Source organism: Pipistrellus kuhlii, unplaced genomic scaffold, assembly GCF_014108245.1.
Source record: "Pipistrellus kuhlii isolate mPipKuh1 unplaced genomic scaffold, mPipKuh1.p scaffold_m20_p_3, whole genome shotgun sequence".
NCBI lineage: Eukaryota > Metazoa > Chordata > Mammalia > Chiroptera > Vespertilionidae > Pipistrellus > Pipistrellus kuhlii.
In genome coordinates this window covers 119,274,628-119,287,308 of record NW_023425529.1, presented here as the reverse complement: position 1 = coordinate 119,287,308, position 12,681 = coordinate 119,274,628, and the positions used below count along the sequence as shown (strand labels likewise).

At 36.8% G+C, this 12,681-nt stretch overlaps 1 pseudogene; it reads right to left on the bottom strand.

The window, feature by feature from the left end:
* Positions 1-4,314: 4,314 nt before the first annotated feature.
* LOC118729641 lies at positions 4,315-5,825 on the bottom strand (annotated as a pseudogene).
* Positions 5,826-12,681: the final 6,856 nt, after the last annotated feature.

The following is a 12,681-nucleotide window of genomic DNA, read 5'->3' as shown; positions in this document are numbered from 1 at the left end:
TAATTTGCATATTATCCTTTTATTAGATTAGATTTTTATTGTGGTAAAAAAACAGCAACAGATGAAATGGACCATCTTACCCATGTATAAGAACACAGTACAGTAGTGTTAACTATATGCATATCATCGAACAACAGATCTCTATATTTTTTATTGGGAAACTGAAACTCTATACCTTAAACAACTCCCATTTCTCCCTCACACACATGTAGAGCCTTTGGCAATCATCATTCTACTTTCTGTTTCTAAAAGTTTGCCTAATTTAGATATGTCATATAAATGAAATCAATCAGTATTTACTTTTTTGACTGGGTTCTTTCCCTTAGCATAATATGTTTGAAGTTCACTCACATTTTATCATATGAGGAGATTTTCTTCTTTTGTAAGGCTGAATAATACTTCATTGCATGTATATTTCACTTGTTCTTATTCATTCATTCAGCAATGGACACTTAAATTACCTTAAATCTCGAAAATTGGTGTGAAAATGTCACTTTGAGACACTGGTTTCATTTCCTTTGGTTATATATCCATAAGCAGAATTGATGAATCATATGGTAGTCCTATTTTTAATTTTTTGAGTGGCCTCCATCCTATTTTCCATAATGGCTACACCAGTTTGCATTCTCATGAACTGTGCACAAAGGTTACAATTTCTCTACTTCCTTTCTAGCATTTGTTATTTTTCTTTCATTTTATTTTGGAATTTATTTGTTTTTTGATAGCAGTTATTCTAACAAGTGTGAAGAGATCACTTAAAGTGGTTCACATTTCCATAATGAACACTGATTTTGAGCATCATTTCACCTGCTTATTGGTCATTTGATATTCTCATTGGAAAAATCTCTATCAACTATTTGCCCATTATTTTCTTTTGCCTTTTTTGTGTGAATGTATTTTGTTTCTTTTTGGTTGTTGTTGTTAAATTTGTAGGAGTTTTTTTTATATTCTGGATATTAACCCCTGTCATGAATTTGTCAAATTAACGCTTGGTAAGTGGAGCATAGGGTACCAGATGGTGAACTATAGTTCAATAATAGACAGTAAGAGAAATTGAAATAGAGAAGTTTATTATTAGAGGAAATACTTTGCAGGTCTTACATGGGAGGTCAGAGCAAAGCACAGAGAGACATAGGACCTGTGCATCTGCCTTTATTAGAGTCCATGGCAGAATTGCTTAATTTAAACAAAAGAGCAAGGTTTTGGTAAATCTAATGAAGGTTTTATCTAAGGGTCACAGAAGGATCAAGAACTCAGTTGTGACTATGGGGTTGCTGTTTAAGACATGAACTTGCATGAGGGGTCTAGTGTCAGCTTAAGGTCTTTGCAGGCCATTTCCCCCCAAAATGGAGGACAAGGCAGAAAAACCACAAATAACTTAGCTAAACAATCAATGACTCCTTATCAAATATATTGTTTACAATTCTTTTTTCTTATTCTATATGTTGCCTTCTCACTCTGTTGAATGTTTCCTTTATTGTGCAAAAGTTTCTGTTTGACATAGTCTAATTTATCCCCCCCCCCATGCTTTTGGTGTCATGTCCAAGAAATAATTGTCAAATTCAATGTCATAATGCTTTTCTCCAACATTCTCTTCTAAGACTGTCTGAGAAAGGAGAGGCATTTATCTTAGGAGTCCCTTGAGATAAACTTTAACCAGGCAGGTGTTTGGGAATTCAAAGTAGGTGCCAGCAAAAAGACTACTTTATGCAGGCAGGACCGGGGCAGGCATTTTCATCTGACCTTACATTAGTATAACTATGACTGCGGAGGAATTATATCACACAAATAGTTACAATTCACACAGCAATTTATTCTCCTTTTATCATTGCAGTGGATACAAAGATTATTAACACACAGCAACTGTTACCCCCAAAATTCCTGGTGCCCTGGGCACAGACTTACAGGGAGCTCCCAAAATGTAGTTTCCTCTGGTGGCAGCAGTGGCTCCTTCTCTGGCTGGCTGGTCAGGTCAGGAACAAAGTTTCAGTTTCAGGGCAGCATTGCCTTCAGAGATCCCTGCGCACAGTGTGGATTGTTCTGAGGCCCCATGGAGGGGGACTGCACCCAAACTGAAGGCTTTCAGCCAAGATAACTTCCAGTGATCAGAGCCACCAGCCAAGCACAGGCATTAAAGCAATCAGCTATGATCAGGTGTCCAGCGATCAAGCAATGATCAACTAGAACAGTGTTCAGGGACCCTTTAAGTAGCCTGTAGTACCCAAGGCAGTCCAGGGGGTAGTAGGGGATTCTGGTAAACAAAATGCATAATAAGATTTTAAGTTTAACATTAGTTCTAACAAGTATATTAATAGACAAACTTGTAAGCACTCTGGGGAGTAGTATAAGTCATCAGGCATGGTTATCAGGGCAAATCACTCTAAGTCAGCAGTCTAAGTTCAAATGCTTATCAATGGAATACACACACTTCAGGGCAGTAGGGAATGTGTCTTTAATAACTCACTTTAAGTTTCAGAACATGGCCACAGCTATTTTTGTTGGGGTTTATTTATCTTCTATAATTAAAACTTTGTAACCTTGAGTGTGTGGACAGCCTTCAAACCACCACAGGCCCCTTGACCAGGTCTCCCATGCCCCAAAGGAACCCCAGCTCTGATCCAGTACACCCTTCAGGGCAAACCAGCTGGCTGCCACCTGTGCATCAGGCCTCTATCCTATCTAATACAAGAGTAATATGCAAATTGATCATCACTCCAACACACAAGATGGCTGCCCCCATGAGGTCAAAGATGGCTGTCCCCATGTGGACACAAGATGGCTGTAACAAGATGGCAGTTAGGGGTGACCAGGCTGGCAAAGGAGGGAAGTTGTAGGTGACCAGGCCTGCAGGGGAGGGCAGTTAGGGGTGACCAGACCTTCAAGGGATGGCATTTAGAGGTGACCAGGCCAACAGGGGAGGGCAATTAGGGCAATCAGGTTGGCTGGGGAGCAGTTAGGCATCAATCAGGCTGTCAGGGGAGTGGTTAGGAGGTGATCAGGCTGTCAGACAAAAGTAGTTAAGGGCAATCACGAAGTCAAGCAGGCAAGCAGTTGGGAGCCAGCAGTCCTAGATTGTTAGAGGGATGTCTGCCTGTTTGCTTAGGCCTGATACAGACCCAAAATGGGCAGTTGGATATCTCTTAAGGGGTCCCATATTGGAAAGAGTGTAGGATGGGCTGAGGGACATACACCCTCGTGCATGAATTTTGTGCACCGAGCCTCTAGTATTATATAAGAGTCTAACTTCATTCTTTTGCATGGGATATCCACTATCCGCAATGCTATTCTTTGGAGAGGTAATTGTTTTCTAATTGAATTTTCTTCATACCCTTGTTGAGGATAATCTGACCACATTAGTAAAAATTTATTTCTGCTTTCTTTATTCAGTTCCATTTTTCTATATAGCTTTCTTTATGCCAATACCATGCTATGTTGATTACTGTAGCTTTATAATATGTTCTGAAATCAGAAAGTGTGAGGCCTCCAACTTTATTTTTAATTCTTGAGAATGTTTTTACTATTTGGGTCCTTTTATATTCCATATAACTTTTGGGATTTTTTTTCCATTTATGCAAAATTGCCACTGGGAATTTGTTAGCAATTACATTGACTCTGTAGATTGCTTTGGTAGAACGAACATTTTACTAGTATCTATTGTAAGTCTTCCAATGCATGAACACTAAAATTTCATTATTCCTTAGTTTAAAACTTGTATTACAAATGACATTAATCAGCCCAGAAAAATTTTAGATTACTTACTTGACTGAAAAAAAATGGTGCTTTAGTTGGTATGATACTTGAGTAGTTGGCTGCATTATTTATATGTAGATCTTTTTACATTATATGGCAATACACACTGTTCTGATATGTGTAATACATAAAATAAGATACTTCAGAACAGTTATGCATAAGAAATGCAATATTGGATTTATTCATTGGGGTCCAGGATGTGATTAATTGCAGGAAAAAAATGTTGGACAAAGGAAATGGGAGTTATATAACACAGAGTGACCACATATCTAGTTTGAAGGGCATCTATAGAGTGTGCAACTTTGGAAGCAGTGTCTTTGAGGAGGTGGAACTATTTCACACTAACCAGTTTAATACTACACAAGATAAGTACCATCCACTATCAGGATATAGCTTCAGGGTTTTATGAACCATTCTTATTTCTAACTTTAGGAAATTGATGTCTTTCCTTAGCTGCCTTATTATGGTTTTAGTCACAGTTCAGACAAAAAGGGCAATATGAATACTCTTCAAGTAAAATCCTGTTGTAGCCTAGAAAGTGAAGTGATATGACATTAGGAGACTTTAAAAACTACAGCTCTTTTTAGTCTCCCCCGCCCCCCTCCAAATTATATCTGCACTCTTCTTCAAACAGGCCTCTTCCTCAGATGTCAAAGTCACCTTCAAAACATCTGAGATTCATTCTGTCCCAAGATGCAAGGAATACTAAGACCTCATTTTTTTACTCGATAGGTATCTTTAATCATGGTGGAAATTAGATATACCCACCTAAGATTCTTCGTTATACTTTCTGCCAAATATGCCACAGATAGTCCAATGGTCCAGGATGTGTTTGTAGCCTTTTAGTTTGACGTTTTTCCACTGCTCCTATCTGCATCAGTACCTAAATCAGGCAGATTCTTCAGGGAGACACCAGACAACATTTACTCCAGTCCATACAGGCACACTAGAGACTCTATGACCCCAAGGACTCACCATGACAGTGTAGTGGGTGAATTCCCAGCCTTTCTCCTGTTATGTAATGGATCTGGAATTAAGCCAGATTGCAACCACTTCTAATAACACACCTTTGGGAAAGCTATTTAACCCTCAAGCCACATTGGTCAAGATATACTAAATTGAAATAATAAACAATTTTTAGTTGGGGCTGTAATATATATTATATTATTATATATAGATATATCCCTAATATGCAAATATTGTAGATCAAACAGCAGAACAACCGAACAACTGGTTGCCATGATGTGCGCTCTCCACCAGGGTGTGTGTGGAATATGGCGGACATTGGCAGTAGGCTTCAGAATGTGTAACATGGTGGGCTTTGGCCACAGCGAGATGCTAGAGCAGGTAAGTGGGGGTGCCAGACCAAGGCGAGGTGCCAGTCAATGTCATCGGGGCAAGCTTCTGATGGTTACTAAAAATTCTTTACTCTTGTGCATTGCAGTCCTTCCTGGTGCTTAAAACTTCCTGCCTGCTGCCAATGCCAACCCAATCTCTCTGTCTGTGGGTTCCAGTGAGCCGCTTAAACTGTCAGTGTGTGGGAGCTGTGGTAGCAGGGGCTTCTGTAAGACAGGGGAAAAGCTTTGTGATGGGAGGGGTCAGGTAGGGGCATTGAGGGCGGGCCAAGACCTGCCCCTGTACCTACTGCAGCATTGCAGCCCACAGTTCCTTTAAGGTGTATGAATTTGTGCAGTGAACACCTAGTTAAGAATAATGAGCTTACATATATTTACTTAATGCTGGACCAAATTAAGACAGCTTTCTTCCTCTTGTTGACTTACTCCAGCTAAGATATTAGCTTGGAGTTTGAGGTCATATTATATATAGTCTTTGCCAAAGAAAAATCTTTGGTGTTTTAAGGAAAAGGCTGCCATGTTGGAGACCCATCATCTCTCTCTTCCATTTGTTTCCCATGACATCAACAAGAGCAAATTTATCCACTAAATTTTTCATGAAGATCCTGGTGGCACAGGCAATGCCAACACCACCGACCCAACAATTGTAATCTTATTGTAGAGGTTTTGATCACTTCTCTTCTCCTTAAGATAATTTTCCATTTTTTCTGTCTCCCACATCTCTACACCAATTCCCTCAAACCTACATCAATTAGTCTTTCATGCCCACTATTCCATGTCAAAATTACCAATTGCTAAATCTAAAAGTGGATAATTGGTCTCACTTTATTTGACATATTACAATAGTAGTATTAGACAGTACATCACCTTCTATTTTCCGAATGCTTTTTAAATTAGTTATCCAGATAATTAAAATCATTTTTTTTACCTCCTTAGCTATTTCATGTCTTTTTGGGGCTTGTTTCTCTACATCTCTTCTAAATCCCCCTCTCTCACTCCTCTCTTCCACAAACTTGCTCTATCATAGTCCTCATTTTGTAAACGGAGGCTCCATTGTCCATATGTCCAGTTAAAATATCTAGAATCAGCCTAAAATCCTAAATTTATCTTAAATTCTACACTCAATCTATTAAGTCATCTAATTGATTCTGCCTTCAATCAATTTCAACTACAAGATAAACACTCTAATCCTATCAACTATCATCTCATATCCAGTTCTTAGAATAGTTCCCTCTTCCTTTATCTTGCTATAGTCTAATCTCAAAATAATGGCCAATGTGATATTTTTTAAAATATTACTCATTTATTTTGCAGCTCAATTTTATTGCGAGGGCCCTAGGAAGGAAGCAGAGCAAGTGGAGGTTCCACAGAAATTCCCGGGTCTGTCTGGAATCCAGGAGAGGATCAGTGTCCTCGACCCTTTGGTCTATCCTGCAGACACAGGCCCTTGTTACTTGGGGCTGAAGTAGGAAATCCCCTGTCTTTTTTCCCCAGGGACTCCAGCAGAGTGTCCACACTGTACTCAAAGTCCTTGAAACCTTATTGAACAGGATAATGTCAAACTGAATACCTCTCAGCTTGTTGAAGATATGAGTGAGTGCATTAGCACAACTTTTGCAGATCATGTCCACAAAGAACTAGTGCTTCTCATCACATGTGAGGTGATCATATCACTCTTATGCTCAAAATATTTTAGTTCTACCGCCAATAAGAATTAAGCCAAAATTCTCACAGAGATTCATGCAATATATATCCAACAGCTTTCTTCTCTTACATCCTACCATTCACCCCCTCAGTACTCTATTCTAGTCAATGTTCTTTGATTATATCAGGCATGTTTCTCTTTCAGGCCCTTTCTTTACTAGTACATAGATCAAGAGCTGACTCTCCAATTTCTCTATGTCTTTACTCAAATAATACCCATTGAGTGAAACTTTCTTTATCTAAAAATATCTCCTAGCCCTCTTAGCCAGGTTGGCTCAATTGGTTGGAGCTCTGTTCAGTACACCAAAAGGTGAGGCAACCAACTAATGTATTTTTCCCTTTCTAATTCTCTCTCTCTTTCTCTTAGCCTCTTTAAGATCAGTTAAAAAATGAAACTGTTTCCCTTCTCCAACTATTCATATTTCTATGCCATGCCATATTTATTTCTGCCGTAGGTTCTCATTAACATCTCATATACTAGGCATTTTCTTTTATTTCCTTGACTATTTTTTGCCATGCCTTTTAGAAATGCATTACAGGAGATAGGTCTTTTATTTTGTTCACTATTGTATCCTCAACAAATGAAAGATTGGTTTTACACAGTATACACTCAACACAAAAAATATTTGTTGGATAAATGTAGTGGGGCAAGGAGAGGGCTACTACAGCTGTTACTTGAAATCTAAAATTAAATTCAATCCCCTATCTCACAAAGCTGTGACACTTTTAATCAACACCATTAAGTATATTTATAGATACAGAAAATCAGGGAATTCTGTTTGTTTATTTCATGTCCAAGATCACATGAATTCAATTTAAATATAATAGAAGTTGGAGTCTTTATTACTCAAGATTCTTCAGTATAAAAAACTGGAATTCAAATGAATTAGCCTATCTATATATATAAAAGACTAAGCGACCATCACAACTGAATGGATGACTGAACAGGCTGCATGGGGTGACCAAATGACCAAGCAGTAGGCTGCATGGGCCACCAGCCTGGCAGCAGAGGGGGGGCAGTGAGGGTCGACCAGACTGGCAGGGGGGAAGTTGGGGGTGACTTGACCATCAGGGGGAGCCAGTAAGGGGCCACCAGGCCAGTGGGGGAGAAAGTTGGTGGCAACCAGGCCAGCAGGGGGGCAGAAGTTGGGGGTGAACAGGCCAGCAGGGGGAGCAGTTAGGGGTGATCAGGAAGGCCAGAAGGTGAGCAGTTAGGAGCCAGTGATCCCAGATTGTGAGAGGGATGTCCGGCTGCCGGTTTAGGCCTGATCCCCAGGATCTGGCCTGAACAGGCAGTAGGACATCCCCTGAGAGGTTCCGGATTGGAGAGAATGCAGGCTGGGCTGAGGGAACCTACCCTCCTCCCCCCAATGCACAAATTTCATGCACTGGGTCTCTAATGTATGTATGTTATCTTTATATTCAGAAATAATAGGCTCATTTGATCAATTTAATTATTAGAAGTTATCATCTATAAAAGTCTCTAGACAATATACGATAACTAATCAAACACTACAAGATTACATAACTCAACAATGTAAGGAATTGATTTGCTCGCCATTTAGCAAATTTCATCTTGTAGGGCATTTGAAGCACACTGCCTCCTTCCATGGGGTCAAGGGTAGTAGAAATCATTCTCCATTTGGCCCTTTGAAATGATGGGGGTAGGGTAGAAAGGCTTCCTTTGGAGTTTTAGGCTATCCTCTTCCTAGCCCTTTGTCTAGAGAGAGCAGATTGTTCTTGCAGCTTATTTCTGACTGTGCTTTTTGGTGGTTCTGGGTTGGCAGCTTGCATAACATTCTGTCCAGGATCTATGGGAGGCAATAGGGAAAGCCAGAAACTCACTATCATATCATTCCTTCAGTTATGAGGTTCCTAAGCAGTTTGCCTTCTTCTCTCTGCTTTCACAGTCCTTCTATGCTTATTTGTTGTATTATATAGAAAGGTTTTTAGTTTTAGTAAAAGGGAAGAATGAGGTTACTCTATCTTGGCTAGAACCTAAAGCTCTGTTGTCTTGTTTTATTTAATTAGTATTTTAGTCTAAGAGAAATCAATTCATTAAAAAGTAGAATAACAATTAAACATAAAACATTTCTTTTTATCATGATATCTTACTATGGAATGTCTTTAGCAATTAGGTGAATAAGAAGGTATTTATATGCTCATTAATATCATTTTCTAAAAAAAAAAAAAAAAAAGCTTGTTATAAATTTTATAATACTTTAAATAAATCTTCATTTCTCCTAACCAGAACCAGATTTAAATCTCCAAATTACTTTGTGAGAAGTCTAAGAGAGTGAAGTAATTCTTATTTATATTCATTGTAAACCTTTGGAAAGAGATTATTTCATGGGTTTATTAAATATATTCAAATGGTCAACACTTATTTTGTTTGTTGTATTATAGCATTTGTACACTTTTATAAAAACAAACTTCTATCACTAGTCCTTCTAAGCTGATTAATTTTTTAGGAAAAGAGATATGTGAAAAGAAAAGGGTGGTAAGAATTTTTAAATTGGAATTTTTTCATTTTTCTCCAAAGTTCTTTCAATAGGGGAACTGAAATTTAATGATAAAACTTTACATCTACATTCATTTTGAAATAAAAATAAGTGGTCATTAAGAACACGAAGCTTTGAATATGCTTTTTCAGGATAAGCGAAGAAACTTTGAAGCTATTTTTTTAATAAATAAATTAGACTAATAATTTAGATCTTTCATCTAATCCCATGATTACTTAGGTTTTGCAGTAGAAAATTAGAATCACTTCTAGTTCATGTACTATCTATGGTTAAATTTAGATGTTAAAAAGACTTATATGTACATAAATATGAAAAGCATATTAAAAATCAGTGAGTAAGTCATGATAACATGCCATACAATCAAGGAGTGGAGTCAGGAACTAAATTATTAAAAAGCAGATGTGATGGTAAGAAAATTCATCAAATTACTAAGATTTGAAAACCTAATTGAGAGCTGAAAATGTAATACTTAAACGAATTACAGTCTATATTGAAAGGAGCAAGTATCTTTGTGCTAATGCCCAGAGAAATAGCAAATGAACTCTATGACCCATACATTTACATGACTTTGAATTAGCACATTTGCAGTGTCCAGAATACTAATATACTAGAAATCAGGACAGTGTAAGTATAAGAATATAATTTATGTTTGAAAATGTTGTATCATTTGATAAACAGTTATTTTATATTTTCTAAGGCAATTCTTATTTCAAATACTATGTCCAGGCCATGTGTTATTTATTTTAGTACAGAAAAAAATATCTTTAACTCTTTCTTTCCTTATAGTTTTTGAAATATCCTTCATTACACAAAGTCTCCAGATGTCATTAAGAAAAAAATACATCATTGCAACATCCTCTATCAGACACTGAAATTCTCTCCCACAAAAGTACAATTTATTTATGAGTACACACAAAACTTTAAATTCCTCAGAACCAAAACTATCACAATCTAGACTTCATTATAATATACTTAAATACAAAATAGTATTTTCTATTATAATTATTTATTTTTCAATATCATTTTTTTATTCTTTATGGTCACAGAGGATTGTTTTTTGTGAAATGTGAAATCGATTTAGTGGGTCCAGCACAGAATTCAGAAAATAAAATATAGAGAAATGTAGAATAGAATGGGAAGAGAAATGATGTACCAAAGTTCCTCACACATACTAAAGAACTACAATTTTATAAAAATGTAGTTTATAAATTTACAGAATTGTGATTTAACTATATTATTATTATGCTTTCAAATAATTAAAATCCATTGTCTTGGAAGACCAATGATAGATATCCTTAACTAATGTTCATTAATTGCCTAATATTTTTTGTATAATATATTCAAAGTGTTCTCTATGCATCCCTCTTACTCTTGACAAGAATGCTGTGAAATAGGTGATATTATTATTTTGAGGATTTGCAGGCTTTAGTAGCTTTCTGAAGTTGATCAAAGCTACAAAGTTAATGTATAGTAGAGGCAGTTTTCAAACCCACAGTTAAACTTTAAGTTCCATGTTATATATCACTTTGCACTCTGGTAGCACAGTTTCTGAATAGTTGAATTTACACACTGGTGAACATCCATTTGCCCTCTGGAGTAAGTCATTTTTTAGGTGAATAAAGGCATTAACAGTTCTGGGACATGAGATTTCCCACTTCTGGTGGAAAAAAAAGGTTAAACATGTCATCATTGGATTGCAATATACCATATTATGAATTAAACAAGGTGTCAACCAAATTGAAAATATCCAACATCGAATATTAGTAGTGATTAATTCAATATTAATTTTTCTTTGATTAAAAATAATATCCATTACCCAATATGTATATATACAGTACAGTACTAGAAACTTTGGGACAGTGGGGAATATGAATATATATTTCTCTTCTTATATCAGTACCATTTCTTAGTTCACAAAGTTTGAAGGATAATAACTACTAAAATGTGCTTGAAAGTATCAGTAATACTATTTTCTTTATGTGGATTTAATTCCATAAATGTGATGATTTATGAAAAGCAATATTAGATTCAGTAGACTCACTGAATAAAATAATTTTGATAAAGGAACTTATGACATAAATAGTGTGACAGATTTACAATACAGACATATTGAAAGTAAAATAAGTATATAAATCACCATAGCATTGTGATAATTATATATCACTCATCCTTGAATGATAAAAAATAACTCTGCCATAAGAAGGTGCATGGCCTTACACAATAACAGACTTTCTAAGTTTTAAAATTTCTCATGTAAAAGGTGAAAAAGTTATTCAAAGTAGATGACTCCAATTTCTTTTTGGTCCAGAATTCTTCAACACACCATTCATTGTTATGGGAAGGAATAGAAAGACATCAAGAATCAAGGACCAATAGTAATTCACAGAGACATAAATATATTCTTTCTCTGTTTTTCTCCAGCAGGTCTTTCATGACTTGCTGTCCTTCATAGCCCTACTGGCTGACACCCTCTGCCTTCCCCAATCCACTTATTTCAAGTTGTCTGTCTAGTTTTGTACTTTTTTACTCAAAGATGATTTGTGCTGTCTGGGTGAAATGTACAATGTACTTAAATCAATTATCTTTTCTGGATTTTGCTCTTTGGAAGACTGAGTTTTGTTAGGTGATTTTATTGAAACTGAGACAGAAAGAAAAAAGAGGGAAACACTAGAGGACCTGTGAGGGGGTTCATCATAGAGATGTGAGGCCTCTAAAGGTCAGGAGGCCCAGAACCCATCAAGGTGGCTTCTAGTATCCCAGTTATTGGGTAAAAAGAAAACTCCCTGCCCCAAGCCTTATTGCACAGGCACAGAAGAACCACTGAGCTCCCAAGGACTGGTAGGCTTGTCATCTATAATAGGCTGAAGATTCAAGGCCTTCTCCTCCTTTTTTGGGCACCAATCAGGACTTGCAATTTCTCAGGCAACGTTAGAGGAAAGAGCTGAGAAACCACAGTAGTATTCCGAAGTCAGATTTATTATCTTCATTTAAAACAGAAGAAGAAAAAAGAAAATCTACAACAATGGCATTCAACTTACATTTGGTTTTTGAAAAAAAATGTATATCTGTCATATAAGACAAATAAACCCAAGCTGTAAAACTTGTGTAAGTGGAATACTCATCATAGATTGATTGTAGCCACTGAAATTAGAGATGACTGATTTGAAGAACTATTGTGAAGAAATAAATATAGATACTCCAGTCACTGAAAAGAAGTAAATGTGGATACTCAAGTCACTGCTGATTGGAGTTTTACTAGTGGAGTGGGGAGTCTGAGACAAAATAAATGAAAGAATTAGAGTCCTGAGTACCACCTAAGTACAACTCACACACAGGGCAGGCAGTCCTGA